Source organism: Haematobia irritans, chromosome 4, assembly GCF_050003625.1.
Source record: "Haematobia irritans isolate KBUSLIRL chromosome 4, ASM5000362v1, whole genome shotgun sequence".
In the NCBI taxonomy this organism is placed as follows: Eukaryota; Metazoa; Arthropoda; class Insecta; order Diptera; family Muscidae; genus Haematobia; species Haematobia irritans.
In genome coordinates this window covers 67,632,034-67,647,660 of record NC_134400.1, presented here as the reverse complement: position 1 = coordinate 67,647,660, position 15,627 = coordinate 67,632,034, and the positions used below count along the sequence as shown (strand labels likewise).

The following is a 15,627-nucleotide window of genomic DNA, read 5'->3' as shown; positions in this document are numbered from 1 at the left end:
GCTGTATGTTATGAAATATTTTTTGATATGAATTTCTCATATATATTTGCACTTTTCAACTTACAAATAGATGTAATTTTGAGTTTTTCCTTCTTGTAGAAATTGGCACTTCTGAAGACACAAGCACATAAAAGGGGCCTGGATAATTTCGTGGGTAAATAATTTGTTTATCTTTATAGAAATTGTAATAATGCACATCCTCTACTTGAGTGTCACCCGAGTTTGCACAGCTTGGATTGTTTAGTTTTGATTGGTTTTCATTTGTTATAGAAGTTTTGTCTTCTTTTCTTAAAAAAGAACGTATTTTTCATTTACTAGAGGGTTTGGTTGAATATTTTTAAATTTTTTATTTTCCCGAACTATGGGCGGCTCATTTCTTTTTCTTGGATCACGCCTTGGAGGCGGATCTTCATCCTCCATTATGGCATTTAATAAAAAACTCAAAAAATAAAAAGTTTCACTCCAAATTCTAATTGTCTGTTTGACCAAAACAATAACAAAAGCACTGCACTTGTCTTCTTTATATTTATCTCATCTACACCCATACAAAAATTATTACCATACGTGCTCAAATCTATACCGTACGTTATTGATAGTTCGCCAATCCCGTATGGTACAATATGGATACCGAACGGTACAAGCAGTACGCAAAGCATGAAAGTACCCTATGTTATTATGAAAATACCAATATGGTACTGAAAATAATATCTAAGCGGTATTAATATTTATACCATAAAGACATTGAGGTATAAACAGTGCGGTATTACCCTGCCAGCATTTCAAAGTTCCATTTTATCATAATCGCTACCACAGACTCGTAATTGGCACTACAACAATCGCCAACTGTGATGGGGGAAGCGCATCAAAAAGTATGAAATGTACATGAAAGTATTTTGTCATCAGTATTGCCATTTTATATTTTGCGAAACACCAAGCGCAACTAGATTCTTATAATTTATTTAAATAAAATCGATAATTAAGTGCTGAAAACATACACTGGTAGAAAAATGGCGGTACGTGGCCATTAACGTGTGGTATTAACAAATTGATTCGCGTTACCTTTTAATTTTGTTACCACATTGTATCAAATCATTTACATCGGGTATTATTATGGTATTAACAATCGCATAGCCGTAAGATATGATATGTAGCCGTTGTAGCCAATTGATCGCCTTAGTAGTTTATTTTTTCATATGGGTTGTAAAGAACTATATTTTGGGATAACATGGCTACAGAAAAATTTAATTCTGTGAATATAGCGAAATATAAGTAAGTATAATATTTTTTAGCAATATTAATGTTTACTAATGCGAATGTTCTTTAATTAGATGCACAAGTGACATACCAAACCCATCCATATACCCAAAGACTTTGTAATTATAACCAGATATCCAAATTGAATAGATAAAAGTGCACGACTTTAGGTTCACACATGTTCGTTATCTATTTTGCTTGTTGGCAGGTTTCTTTGCAATATTTTCTCAAATTCCTCTTTAAATTTGTATTCGTAGCAATCATGTGTGTAAATAGCTGTGTTCGGGGGACCAATAATGTATAATAATTTGTGACTCTAACATTTTTCGTTTAGACAAAAACAACAATTGACAAATAAAGAAGTTAAAAAAGGAAAACATTTTGAATTGGCCGCTACTACGGGCGTGTTTCCAAAATTAAAACTGTAAAGTAAAAATTCCTATTTTCTCAGAAAAACTGTAGAAAACTTAACGCGGAAAGAACACCAGGGAGCATAATAGACGTCTTTTAATGATTTAATGACTTATGGTGGGTATTAAGTTCCAGTTTAGCCGTTAAAATTGCCATTTTTATCATCATATAATTATAAATAAACCATATTAGTCATTATGTCTTGTATGGCAATGCAATTTGTAAAAATACGGTACCAATAAACCAACAACAAAATCAAAATAAACACAATTTACTTGAAATAATTTCCTTTGGCATAAATGTTGAATGAAAAAGAGTGCAGAAACAGGCCTATTAACCAAATTGAAAATTCTTCATTTTCTTTTCTCTTTTAGATTCGTAACATCATACCTATTTTTTTTTCAACTCTCTTATACATGTATGGACCTAAACTCATGAGCCTATTGGAAAAAAAGAGGAAGCATATAGATATCTTGTTATTTCAGATAATCTTTGCATATACCACAGCAGACGACTTGTGGAATGCAGTGCCTGGGGTGTGGCAACTGAATTGGTAGAAAAACATTGCATGGTGAAATGATAAGGTGTATGTATGTTATGTGTTAAATGAATTAAAGAAACAAAGATTTTTACTTGTGTTTTATATTCATTATTCAACCGTCGAACTGAAGGGACGTGTTTTCTAATAACGGAGTATTTCATCGTAATAAGTATTTATTACGAATTTCACCTGCGGTGGAAATAATAAACCACCATGCAGCGAAATTCAAAGTCATCCACTGGGTTGCTAACTTCAGGGCCCAGTGGACGGGTAACGACTGAAGTTATAAATTTGGGAAGCGTCCAAGAGTCAGGCCCAATTAGTCGACCTGTAGACGGGTCGACTGGCGGTGACACTTTGGCAAGTCGAACCTTTTCTAAGGTGACGACATCAAAAGTAGGCAATCCCTCTCGAAAGAGATTCAAGGAACGAAGAAATGCTTTGTTTATCCTAAAGAAATTAGGATCAGTCGACCCAAGCACGTTGTCGGCTAAGCGAAGCGATTCCTTAAAATGGACTCAAGGAATTCTTGAAGCTGGAAAACGGGAACGATCACCGGATGAGCTGTCATCCTCTAAACGGGATCAAAGATCGTTTGCCTCAGTTGCAAAAGACAGCCTTGTGATAGCTATCATTAATAAAGGAGCATTGGACGGTATGATTCCAAGCGGCTAGACCTAGAGCACATGCGTGGATACCTGCAAACCCTTTTGACCCTGAATCTATTTTAAATAGGCTGAAACAATGCAATCCAGATCTTCTTGGAATCTGATCTGATTGGAAGGTTGGCCGTTTGGATGAAGTGGATGGACCAAGACGGCATGCAGTGTTTATATTGAACACTCAGTCTTTGCCACATCTAGCAAAGTCTCAGGGCCGTGTATGTTATGGCTTTCATTATATCCAAATGAAGGTGTATAAAAACGATCAGCTAAAGGATTCAGAAATGGACAAGCCTCTGTCTGAATCAGAAGTAAGCGGATCCTCTTGCGAAGTCGAGGGAGATACCAAAGTTGAAGACATGGATAGATACCGTATGCGTGAGGAGGTTTCTACTAGAGGTCTGCACAATTCCATTTGTAAATGCAGAGTACACGTGTACTTGCTAATTTGAGAGAGTCGCAAAACAATTGGTACACATTTTAATGAACACCAAAAGCCAGGAGTAACTTCCTGTTGCTACTCTGATGTCTTCACTACCAACAAACACATATTCCTCTTTCTCTCTTATTGAAGTGTACTCAGAGTGATCACGTCGAGTATGATGCGAGAACAAAACTTCATAGAGTACTCCATGTACCACGTGCAGTTTCAGAAATACAAGAAAACAGTTACTCTCCATAATATATGTTTTCTGATTGAAAAAAAGAACGGCAAACGTTAAGGTAAGTGTGTGGCATACATAAATATATGAAATATGTGACATACATACATATCTATGATTACTAATAATGGAAAGTTTTGCTTCGCACATAACTGAGAAATACTCTTGGTACCACGTGAAGTGAAGAGAATCCATGTTGTACTTTTTCTCAAGTACTTCCATTTTTATTGTTCCTTTTTTCGGAACAGATATTGTTTCGGATAAGTACTTGGTGGTACATGTAGTGAAAAGTTATTCGATACAGACCTCTAGTTTCTACTGCCTCAGAACTCACCAAAGTTGAATCTATGGTTATTGCGAGAGTCACCGAGATCTCTGAAGAGGACATTCTTGAGGACTCGATGGTTGTTGAAAATCTCGATGGTCCTACGGATCCTCCAGATAAATCTTCATCATTGTAAGACTGCATGTGCTGCCTTCAAAGTTCTCCTGATGACATTAGCGTAGCTAGAAAATTTTCCTAGGGGGGGCTATAGCCCCCCTAGCTAAAAATTTATATTTCATTTATTTATATTTCAATTAATGTTTTATTTCATAAAAATGAATAAAAAAAATTGACATCAAAATAACTCGAAAATTAATTTATAATAAAGCAATTAAAAGTAGTTCCACACATTTCCCAGCAAAAAATTTGGAAGTTCTTCCAAAGACACAACTTTAAAAGCACTTCCAGAAGATGTACTCCCAATGATGTTCTTTATTTTAACTACTCAGGAAGTTCTTTAAATTCAATTTTTTATAACTCGGTTTTTTCATACTTTTAATGGGAAATTTTAACTTTGTTGTTTCAAATACCTTAAAAACGAAGTAAGAATTCATAAAATGGTACAAATAATTTGAATTTTGTCGAAAAAATTCTAAATCCAATCTGAAAAACTTGTGAGTTTTTGAAAATATTTGAGGTCAAACGTTTCCGACAAGCATTAGAATCCATTAAAAATTATAAAAATTATTTATTTGACAAAATATAACAGAATTTTTTAATTTACATTCAAAACATTGAATTCGGATCACACCTAAAGGAGTGATGCAAATTCAGTGCAACGGCTGTTGAAATGGAGGACTTCCGTCCTATGACAAGCCCATGTTAAATTCATCGCTTCTTCGCCAATTTTGCACCACTTCCGGATCCAAAAAGATCATTTTCATTACTTTTTTGGCGACGCTTTTTTGGCTGGGCTTGTTTATTTTTTATAAAAATGGAAAATCGTAAATAGGTTTTCAAATTCTGGGGGGGCTAAAATTTTTCTGGGGGGGTCTAAGCCCCCTCCCCAGAGGCCTTCCTACGCTTATGCCTGATGAAAGGGGACACTGAAAAAACAGTGAACCCTTTTCCATTGCAAAATGAACTAAACTGTAGGAATATTGACCATGATTTAGCCCTTAAGATTTTTTTCAATTTTCATTCTCTTTAATTTTAGTTCATCTATAACATTGTATTTTAGTTCATTTTTACAACACCATAAGATTTATATACCCCTACCAAGTTAAAAAGTCAGTATTATTTTGGTTTACTTGCTTATTTTTTGGGAAACCCGATAATAAAAATTGGTTAACAGTCTCTTTAAAATGTCGACGACTAAACTTTTTTAAATCAATCATTCCACAGTACAGAGAAATTAAATAATTAAAGGAACAACAAGCCGTTTTACTATTATGAAAATTTTCATACATAAAAATTAAACTTTCTTTAAGCAAAAGTACTTTATTATAAAAACTTATGATGAAAGTTTTTAATACAATGTTTTTTGTGAATAAAAATTATGACCACGTGGAATAGAGAGTAGTTCATTTGAAGTCGCTGTTTGGACATTTTGACTTATCCTTTTTTTATTCATCGTAGGTAATTTTTTTCACATATCTTGCTGGAAAAAAATGGAAGCAATAATGAAAATTGTTAAAAATTAACACCATGTAATGAAATATAATTTTTTAATTCTTCATTTTATCTAGTAACTTACCATATTTGGGGGCATTTTATCAAATGGTGTAAGGAATTCAACTTTTCTTTGGAGACTCATAAAATTTGTACCTGAAACAATTAGAGAAATAGTGAAGTATTCTCTCTAAACTCATAAAACTGTGTTGTTATCGATGTGAAGGATATAATAAAAAAATATTCTAGTTGAAAGAAAGCCAAAGTTTTAAAGGGTGATACGGTCAAAATTTGGTCAATATAAACTTGACGTATTTCTTTCAATTTTGCATTTAAAAAACCTGAACACCCCTCTTTTTGAAGGAATTTTGGAATTCACTCTTCAGTTGTCGAAATGCTGTCCAAGCAAGAAGAGCAGCGTATCAAAATTTTGCTCGCGCATCGCGAAAATCCGAGCTACTCGCACGCAAAGCTGGCAAAATCGCTAAAAATTGCCAAATCAACCGTTACAAATTTAATTAAAGTGTTTGGGGAACGTTTGTCGACAGCCAGGAAGTCTGGATCGGGGGGAAATCGAAAACCGGAAGCCGCTGAGACGACAAAGAGAGTTGCCGGTAGTTTCAAGCGAAACCCTAACCTCTCTCTCCGAGATGCCGCAAATAAGCTGGGTGTATCGTCTACAACCGTGCATCGAGCCAAAAAACGAGCCGGACTATCGACTTACAAGAAGGTAGTGACTCCAAATCGCGATGATAAACAAAATACGACGGCCAAAGCGCGATCCCGGAGGCTGTACACGACGATGCTGACGAAGTTTGACTGTGTGGTAATGGACGATGAAACCTACGTCAAAGCCGACTACAAGCAGCTTCCGGGACAGGAGTTTTATACGGCAAAAGGAAGGGGAAAGGTAGCAGATATTTTAAGCACATAAAACTGTCAAAGTTCGCAAAGAAATATCCGGTTTGGCAAGCCATCTGTACCTGTGGCTTGAAAAACAGCATTTTCATAGCTTCCGGGACTGTCAACCAAGAAATTTACGTGAAAGAATGTTTGAATAAACGTCTGCTGCCTCTCCTGAAGAAACACGGTTGTTCCGTACTGTTTTGGCCGGATTTGGCATCTTGCCATTACGGTAAAAAGGCCATGGAGTGGTACGCCGCCAACACGCCAGAGCTCCGACCAATTGAGAAATACTGGGCTATTGTCGACCGGAACCTAAAGAAGACCAAAAAAACTTAAGGACGAGCAGCAGTTCAAGGCAAACTGGCTTTCTGCGGCGAAGAAGGTGGACAAGGTGGCTGTACAAAATCTGATGGCAGGTGTCAAGCGTGAGGCCCGGCAATTCGGATTTGGAAAAGCGAAAGCCTAACTGAATATTTTTCCTGAATTTTATACTAATTGAACTTGAAAAATAAATTTAATTTGATTTTTTAAATAAACGATTTCACCGATTTACACGCGTTTTCCCATGACCAAATTTTGACCGTATCACCCTTTAATATAAATATTACCAATTCTCTATTAAATTGTACGCTGAGGGGAAATATAAAAAGTTGTCCAAACTTTTTTGAGTACTCTGAAATTAAATATTTATTTTTTACATTAAATAAAGTTATTAAATAGGTTTCCAAAAAAACTAATGTAAAAAATAATAATATACATAAAAAACCAAATATTCTGGTTAACCCTAGACAGTCATCATTTGTTAAAATGACGACACGTAATTTCATTTTCGATTTAAAATGCATTTTAGTCTATTGGGAAATGGTAAATTTAAGTTATACTAATTCGACCGTTTTCTGAATTTTTGTTTTATACTAATTAAAACCAAATTGAATAAGAAAATAAATTCAAGTTTGGTTTGGTTGGTTAAAGAATCCTTACCAATTCACTATTAAATTACAAGCAAACGAGTACTAAAAATTTTTCCAACTTTTTAAGGGGTTACATTGGTTTCCAAAAAATTTGATTAAAGATATACTAAAATAAGGTATTAAAAACCTGTAATTTTGATGATAAAAAATTCATAAAGACTTAAATATTCTAGTTGGAAGAAAGAAAACTCATAAAGACTTAAATATTCTAGTTGGAAGAAAGAAAACTTACTAATTCTCTATTTTTTAAATTTGTTCGAATCCATCTGGAGTTGCTCTGAAATTAAATATTGCTTTTACAACAAAGAAAAATTTTAAACTGGTTTCCAAAAAAAAAATTAACAAATAATAATATACATCAAAAATATTATTTTTAAAAGAAAGCCATATTAAAAAAAATACTTACCAATTTATCACTAAACTATACGCTTAGATATAACAAACATTTTCCAAATTCATCTGGAATTGAATATTAATTTTTTACATTGAATAATAAAAATGTCACTACACTTTCAATTTCAACATATTTTCCTAAATATTCTTAATAACTTTTTTCTAAACTACCGATAAAATATTAATAACTTTCATTTAAAAGGTTTAATAAACAAGCACCAATATGTGTCTCAAAAATCCAAAATATTCCATGCCTTTATATTCCCTTGTTGCACATCTGCTTAAAAGGTGCAACAACCCACGCCAACGCCAACTATGCAACTGAAGCATGCCAAACAAAACCAAGCAAAGCCAAAACATTCCTACAACAACAAACACTCATGTGCCTTTATTGAAAACAACACCTCATCCAGCCAAATAAACCATCCGCGAATAACAAACACACACACAAACCACTAAATAAACAAAAATAAAAACAACCCTACGCTCATGTATACACAACAAAACTCAAGTAACATCATCTTTACATTAATCACATTCCACTATGTCGATAAAAATCTCTGTATTATGCATTAGTTCATCACATCTGCTGACAATTTACTCTAAGAATAATATTCGTAAAGGCACACCAGTTTATGAACGATGAAACGTTTAACTTAAAATTAGCAAAAACTTCATGAAATGCTATCTACCCATTTTTGACGAAAATGTCTATAAATTTAATTACATGTGAACTAAAAATATTTCGTTGAGAAATGTTGTACCAACTATTATTAACTATAGGAATTGCCAGTAAGAAATTGCTATCCGTTTTCAAGTTCAATTTTCCTAAAAAAATATTTTCTCATACAAAAACTCTTTATAGTAAATTACACATATTGTTTAGAAAGTATTTTACATTTCATAAGTAGTTTTATAGTATGACGAAAGAATTTTTAAGAATTCTTTCGTCATTTTAAGGAAATTTCCATCATATTTTGTAGGCTATGAACTAAACGATTGCTACTTAAAATTTGTAAAATTTCCTTTCGAGTAGTTAATTTTCATTAAAGATACGAGAAATTAACTAAAATTCTGGAAAATTCTTGTAATAAATTATTGTAAAAATCTTCTTAAATTTACGAAACACTTTTTTCTGTGGACATAGACATAGTTCTTACACCCAAAGAAATATGTTAGTAGGGACAGCAGAAAAGTCTGCTAAAACAGCAGAAAGTCTGCTGAAAAAGGGACAGCAGTCACTGTTTGCTAAAATAGCAAACATTTCCTGCTATTTTTAAGCTCGATTACACTAAAACATGTTTTATATTGGCTAAAACAAATAAAAATGTCAACTTAGGAGCTATCCTAACATAATTAAAACAATATTTTATGAATATCTATAGTATTTGACCAAAAATCTGACTATTTATCGAATTGAGGCATAACAGCAAACAAAATGTTTGCTGAACGTATTTAGGAGATTGTAGGTATATTACAGTGCAAACATATACCAAAAACTACTTTTGGTTCTTTAATATGATTTGGGGAAACATTTATAACCTAAAAATTTTATAAATTGTAGTTAACTTGGCCCTGAAGTACGAAAATATAACAGCAGACATCGACTGCTATTTTTAGCAGACTTTTTTCTATGAGTATATTCAAGGTCTTTAGACCTACCCGCAACTTTGAACTGCTCCACATTGAATACTTTCGAACGAACTTTGAAAACAACGATCCACTTCGCCGTCTTTGTAAAGAATTCAATAAATTTTATTATTATCTTGATTTGTCAGAAGAGAAATACAATGTAAAGAAAAAGATAACATTATTATTAAATACTTGATATATTAACAAACAATATGTATATAATGTAATATATTACTGTTAGTCTGTAAGGGTTTAATCCATAGATGAAAATAAAAAAAAAAAAAAAAAAAAAAAAAAAAAAAAACGATATGTTTATAGAAACAAAATATGTGAATTAAGTACTCCGGGGTTCAAACTATTGCAGTATACTGGTAATGATGTAATTCGAGCCTGTATAATTGCTAAAAACGAGCTTAACTTGTGTCTTGTTCCTTCAATGTGCAATGCAGACACTGTCGTTGCCAATTTAGAAATAACCAAATGCAAATATTGGGTATCTTCGGTCTACGTGGGACATGATAGGGAGATGCCTCCATGTGCCGTTAAGACCTTAGTTGAGGAGTCACTGAAAACAAAGACGAAACTCATTATGGGATGCGATGCGAATGCGCATCATAGTATATGGGGAAGTAGTGATACTAATGCAAGGGGAGAGTCGCTAATAGAGTTTATTTTGCGTACTAATCTGGTAGTTTGCAACAAGGGAGATGCCCCAACCTTTGTCACTAAAAACAGGCAAGAGGTTTTGGACATCACATTGGCCTCGCAAGAAATGAATGAAATGATATCTGTGTGGCAGGTTTTAAGTGAACATAGCTTCTCAGATCATCGCTACATCAGTTTCAAATTTGATGTTCATACCACCAAGACCATATTTCCGCCAAATGTTAGGAAAGCTGACTGGAATAGGTATAGGGAATCGTTCAATATGATGATACCGGAAATAACAGAGACAAATATGAGAAATGTGCAAGATAGTGAACACGCAGTGGAGCGGATTACTAAGGCCTTCAACATCTCACTGAAAGCTGCATGCCTTAGAGGGAAGCCAAAGGGGAAAAATCGACCACCATGGTGGTCTACGGAAACAAGAAAAATTTATACGGTAAAATTCAGTATATGCTACAAAGACTCATGAACAGTTTCAACTAAGTTTTCTTTTTATTTTACCCATTTTTGTTGTCTTAAGGTGCGTTTTACTAAAAGGTTCCTGATTTAATGGGGCCCGCCTAGAGGCGGGATTGGGCATTAGAGGGTTAAGTAATATGAGGAAATCCTGCAGGAAGCTCTTTAACAAGGCAAAGTCCACTAGAGCCCCTGAGGATTGGGACGCTTATAAGAAGAATCTGAGAGGATACAAGCGAGAACTGAGAAAGGATGTATCAACTTATCATATATCCCAGGAAAGTGGAGGGAAACAAAAGTCGTTTTCATACCTAAAGCGGGAAAAGCCTCTCACTCGAGGGCGAAGGATTTCCGACCAATCAGCTTATCATCATTCCTACTTAAGACTCTGAGGATGATAGATATTTATCTTAGAATTAGCATCGATTCAAGTTTGTTCTCGAAACGACAGCTGCATACTCGAAGGGCAGGTCTACTGAGACCGCACTACATGAACTAGTCAGCTTTATTAAAATCTCACTATCTGTCAAAGAATACACAATCGTGGCGTTTCTAGACATCGAAGGGGCGTTCAATAATGTCCACCCGAGCTCGATATTAAATGGACTGACAACTCTGAATGTTGATCCATGTATACATAGGCTATTAGACGAAATTCTAATGAAGAGACGTATTTCAGCCACACTAGGACAAGCAAACATACAAAGGTATGTGAACAGAGGCACTCCCCAAGGAGGAGTTCTATCACCTCTTCTTTGGAATGTTGCTATAAATAACCTTCTGGTTACCCTAGAAAAAGAAAGGATAAACGTGGTGGCATACGCAGATGATGTGGCTCTAGCAGCCAGGGGCAAATTCCCATCCACAATCAGAGATATTATTCAGAGGGCCCTCCGAATGACTGAGAAATGGGCGAAAGACAATGGTCTTGGGGTAAATCCTGCAAAGACAGAACTAGTCATATACTGCAAAGATCGCAAAACTCCCACGGTTAGGCCCATTTCCTTAGGGGGTATTGAAATTCCCTTTGGTGAGTGTGCAAAACTCGAAAACGGCCATCGACTGTCGCAAATCTCTCAATGAGATGGCTGAGCAGTACAATATTCACCTAATATGGGTGCCTGGCCATAGGAACATATCGGGGAACTGCGAAGCGGATGAGTTGGCAAGGCTAGGGACTACCTTACATATTCCAGGGGAACTAGAACCTGTTGATATGCCCCTGGCTATTTGCAAGCTCATGCTGCGTGAGAAGTTTGTTATGATGGCAAATGTTTGATGGGAGAATTGCAAGGGCTGTAACGACACCAAGCAAATATGGCCCCATTTAAACTTAAACCGCACACTAGATATGCTAGTGTTCTCGAGACGTCAGATATCACTCCTGATATCTGCTATAACGGGTCGCTGCCTGATAGGCGATTTTGCAAAAAGTATTGTATGAGCTGTCATGATGCGGAGGAAAAGGAATCAATTAAGCACCTCTTGTGTGAGTGTCCTGCATTTTGTGTAAAGCGCAAGCAACTTTTAGGAGCATATAGCTTCGGATTACTGGCGGATCTGGAAAACGTTAACTTAAGCAGTCTGCTAATGTTTTTGGAACCATCTGGTTGGTTCAACAAAGAAAAATAATCAAGAAGGTTCAAGGCCGGTATGCACCTCTAGCGAAAAATTTCATTCCCATAAGAAATGCATGGCTATTTATGCTAACGAAATTTTCGGTAGCGTTCAATTTCGTAAGCTGGTACGCACCTCTAATGAAAATAACAGGGTTATCAATGCATATTATGGCAGCAAACATTTGATTTATTACAATCATTGTGTGCGTAAAAGTTTTAAAAGGTCTGTAAATAATAAACAATTTATTTGAAGAATATTTGGAACATATATTAACAATGTTTAAAAGCGATTAGCTGATTTAAAATTTGTGTACACAGCCGTTTTTTTTTTTGTTGTAGACTTAAATAAATTTTTGCTACCGAAAATTTCGCTAGAGGTGCATACCGGCCTTCGGAGGTTAAAACTAGAAGTGCCCTTATGTAATAGGTTCTTTTAGTTAATGTGGTATCACAATGGACTGAATATTCTAAGTGGGCCTGAATCTTAATCGGGCTGCCACTTTAACCTAACCTAACCTACTGGTGTCATATCTTTCACAACGATCACAATACACAACGGATGGAACTAACAACTCTTTACTCCTTCCACTGCCAAGAGGGGTACCTCAAGGACCCCTCCTCTACTCGATATATTCGAATGATCTATCATACTAAATTAAGCATAATCGTATTCAAATGTACGTTGATGACGTACAGCTTTACTCCTCATGCAACCTGAATTCCATACCGACTTGTGTATCGAATCTTAACGCGGACCTGCAACGAATACTGAATGGGGCCTCAAAGAACTGCTTAATACTTAATCCTAACAAGTCGAAGGCAATTCTAATCCGTAACAAAAATATTGACATAGGTGATAACGTCAACATTTACCTAGGATCCACACAGATTGAAATTGTGTATGAAGCAAAGAATCTTGGGATAATTTAGACAATGCTAGAAGGATCTACGACCATTAAGTTGTTCATCTGGTGGCTGCCAAACACATACACACTCACATAGATATATGCTCGCATTAGTACAACAACAATGACAATAGACAATGAGATGAAATGAGAATGCAGAATAACAAAGCAAAGGGGTTGCTATACTATGAGAGAGTAAGAACTAACATTTCGGTAAGCAAACAAAAGAACATAAAAGAAATTCAGGAAAATACTAGAAAATGAATAGATGATTCCAACAAGTGATAGCGAAATTTTATCGTTACAATTTGGAATTTTAAATTAACGGAAACTAATTTAAATAAACTTATATCTATAATTATCAAATTCGTAACAATATGAATACAACTGACAAAAGGAAACTTCAAACTACTTTTAACAATGCAGTATGATATGCTTTTGGTTTAAGACGATTTGACAGAGTCTCACAATACTCATTACTGAAGTTGCCACTGGAAATATATTTAAATATGCAAATCATTAGTATTGCTACATGAAATAATACACACCAGTAAACCTTCATATCTATATGCGAACTTGATATTTTCGGGAAAAACATTAAACAAATTGCACACCGTCGTCACTCATCACAGAAACTTTTTTTTATTAACACGATCCGTCTCTGGAATCAAATCCCTAATGAGCTGCAATTAATAACCAATAAACAACGATTCAAGAGGAATATATATTCAACCATGTGAAATATTTTAGTACCGGGGAAGCTACATTTCTTTTTCTACACCAATATAATATATTTTAGAATATTGTTATTTTTTATACTTATATGTTATTTTTATTATAATTATAATTGTAATTTAATTTAATACATATTAATAACGATGTTATAATAATCTAACATAACATGGTCCAGTACTATAATTCATAAGATTCAATCTTGTTGTATTGGAAATACCATTCAATAAATGACATGAAATGAAGACGAGTGTATTATCATCCTGTGTGCCATGGAGCACCATCGTGTAGATATTAAATAAGGTAGGACTTAAACAGCTGCCTTGTGGGATGCCATTAAAGATTTCAAAATGATTGTTTCCCATAACTAATATTTTTTGCATAGAAATGACCTTATCCATGCTATTATTTGGTTAGGACAGTTCAATTCAAGTAATATGGATTGTAGTACACCTATATTAACCCGCTCATAAGCGTTGCTTACATCCATTGTAATTAGTACCACTTTTTTTCCTTTCTCTTTGTAGAGGTTCATAGTGTGGATTAGGTCGTTAATGCAGTGCACGGCCGACATATTTTTCCTGTAGGCATATGATCTCTTTGGTAATAGGTTATTTAGATTTATAAATGCATTTAGGCGTTCTTTTACCATTAGGTTTGTAATTTTATTGTATAGATATCAAGATCCTTACCTTTTTTTGGGTACTGGTACAATTTTTTCTCAAGTCATCACTAACCTCGCATACTCTCCAAGTGTTATTGAGTGCTTCAAGCAAGTTCTATTTACATGTCAGTGGTAGTTGATGAATCATTTCATATGCAATACCGAAAAAATTAATATTAATTTTTTTGCACATCAGCTGATTGTTTTCTAGTGGTATCGGCCTTTTATTACCGAGTATTGTAATTGGTACAAAAAGTATTCGTCGTCGACGACTTAAAAGCGACAGACGACAAAAAGCTACGGCGAGAGCGATTTCAGGAATAAGGGTGAAAATGTATTGAAGTGAATTGAAAAATAAAGAACATTGAATTGAATAATTTCAAATTGCCCGCATATTAATTAATTTTAATGAAGTTTTATGACACCAACAGGAAGAAAATCGAATTATCTATGCAAAAGTGTTTACAAATAATGATATTTAAAGTTTTGTTGTTTGGTCTTATTTGTTGATACGTTTAATAAGATAATTATTTATCAATTAGTATTGTAGTGTCCCTGCCAACATTTTTTGAATTTGGGGGCGCTTCTGAGAATCCCCACTACGTCGAAAACAGTCGTATACGATATCCAAAACTCCTCGGAAAAGCGCCGTCACTATTGAGAAGTTGTACCACGCCAAGTTACTACAAAAAAGTATCGCATGAGTGCAATTATTAGGAGCCTTTCTGGATACATTTAGAAGGACGCCATTAAGAGCCCCTTCAAACAATCACACAAAGTGCATTTTAAGATAGTTGTAAAAGAATCATTGTGGTCAAGTAAAACACGACTGTTTAGATGTTTATTAATTTTATGAAACATTTATAAATTCTCATAAATATAACATTTATACGACTATCACATCACATTTAACACATTTTTATGCATTAATAAGAGATTGATGTTGAGTTACAAGTTGTAAGTTAAATGTTATAGCGTCTATCAGCCAGTACTTTTATTCCCAATGGAGGCAGCGTGTCTGGAAAAATATTTGAAAAACTATCACTTTATTCCATTTGGAAAGTCAAAAATTGTTCACCAATTTACTTTTCACAATTTTAAGCGTAATAACTATGTTTTCAGCACTTTATTTTCGTTTTCATTGAAATAAATTATAATAAGCCAGTTGCGCTTGGTGTTTCACAAAATATAAAATGGCTCTTGTAACAATAGTG

At 34.5% G+C, this 15,627-nt stretch overlaps 2 long non-coding RNA genes across 2 annotated transcripts; one reads left to right on the top strand and one right to left on the bottom strand.

The window, feature by feature from the left end:
• Positions 1 to 1,162: 1,162 nt before the first annotated feature.
• Positions 1,163 to 2,297, top strand: LOC142233567 (uncharacterized). The gene is made up of 2 exons (XR_012721434.1): positions 1,163 to 1,269; positions 2,040 to 2,297. It is a non-coding gene; the product is annotated as an uncharacterized LOC142233567 (long non-coding RNA).
• An 11,523-nt stretch (positions 2,298 to 13,820) lies between these two features.
• Positions 13,821 to 14,614, bottom strand: LOC142235814 (uncharacterized). Its single transcript, XR_012721866.1, has 2 exons — positions 14,442 to 14,614; positions 13,821 to 14,330 (listed from the first exon to the last, which is right to left on the bottom strand). It is a non-coding gene; the product is annotated as an uncharacterized LOC142235814 (long non-coding RNA).
• Between the last annotated feature and the right edge of the window lie 1,013 nt (positions 14,615 to 15,627).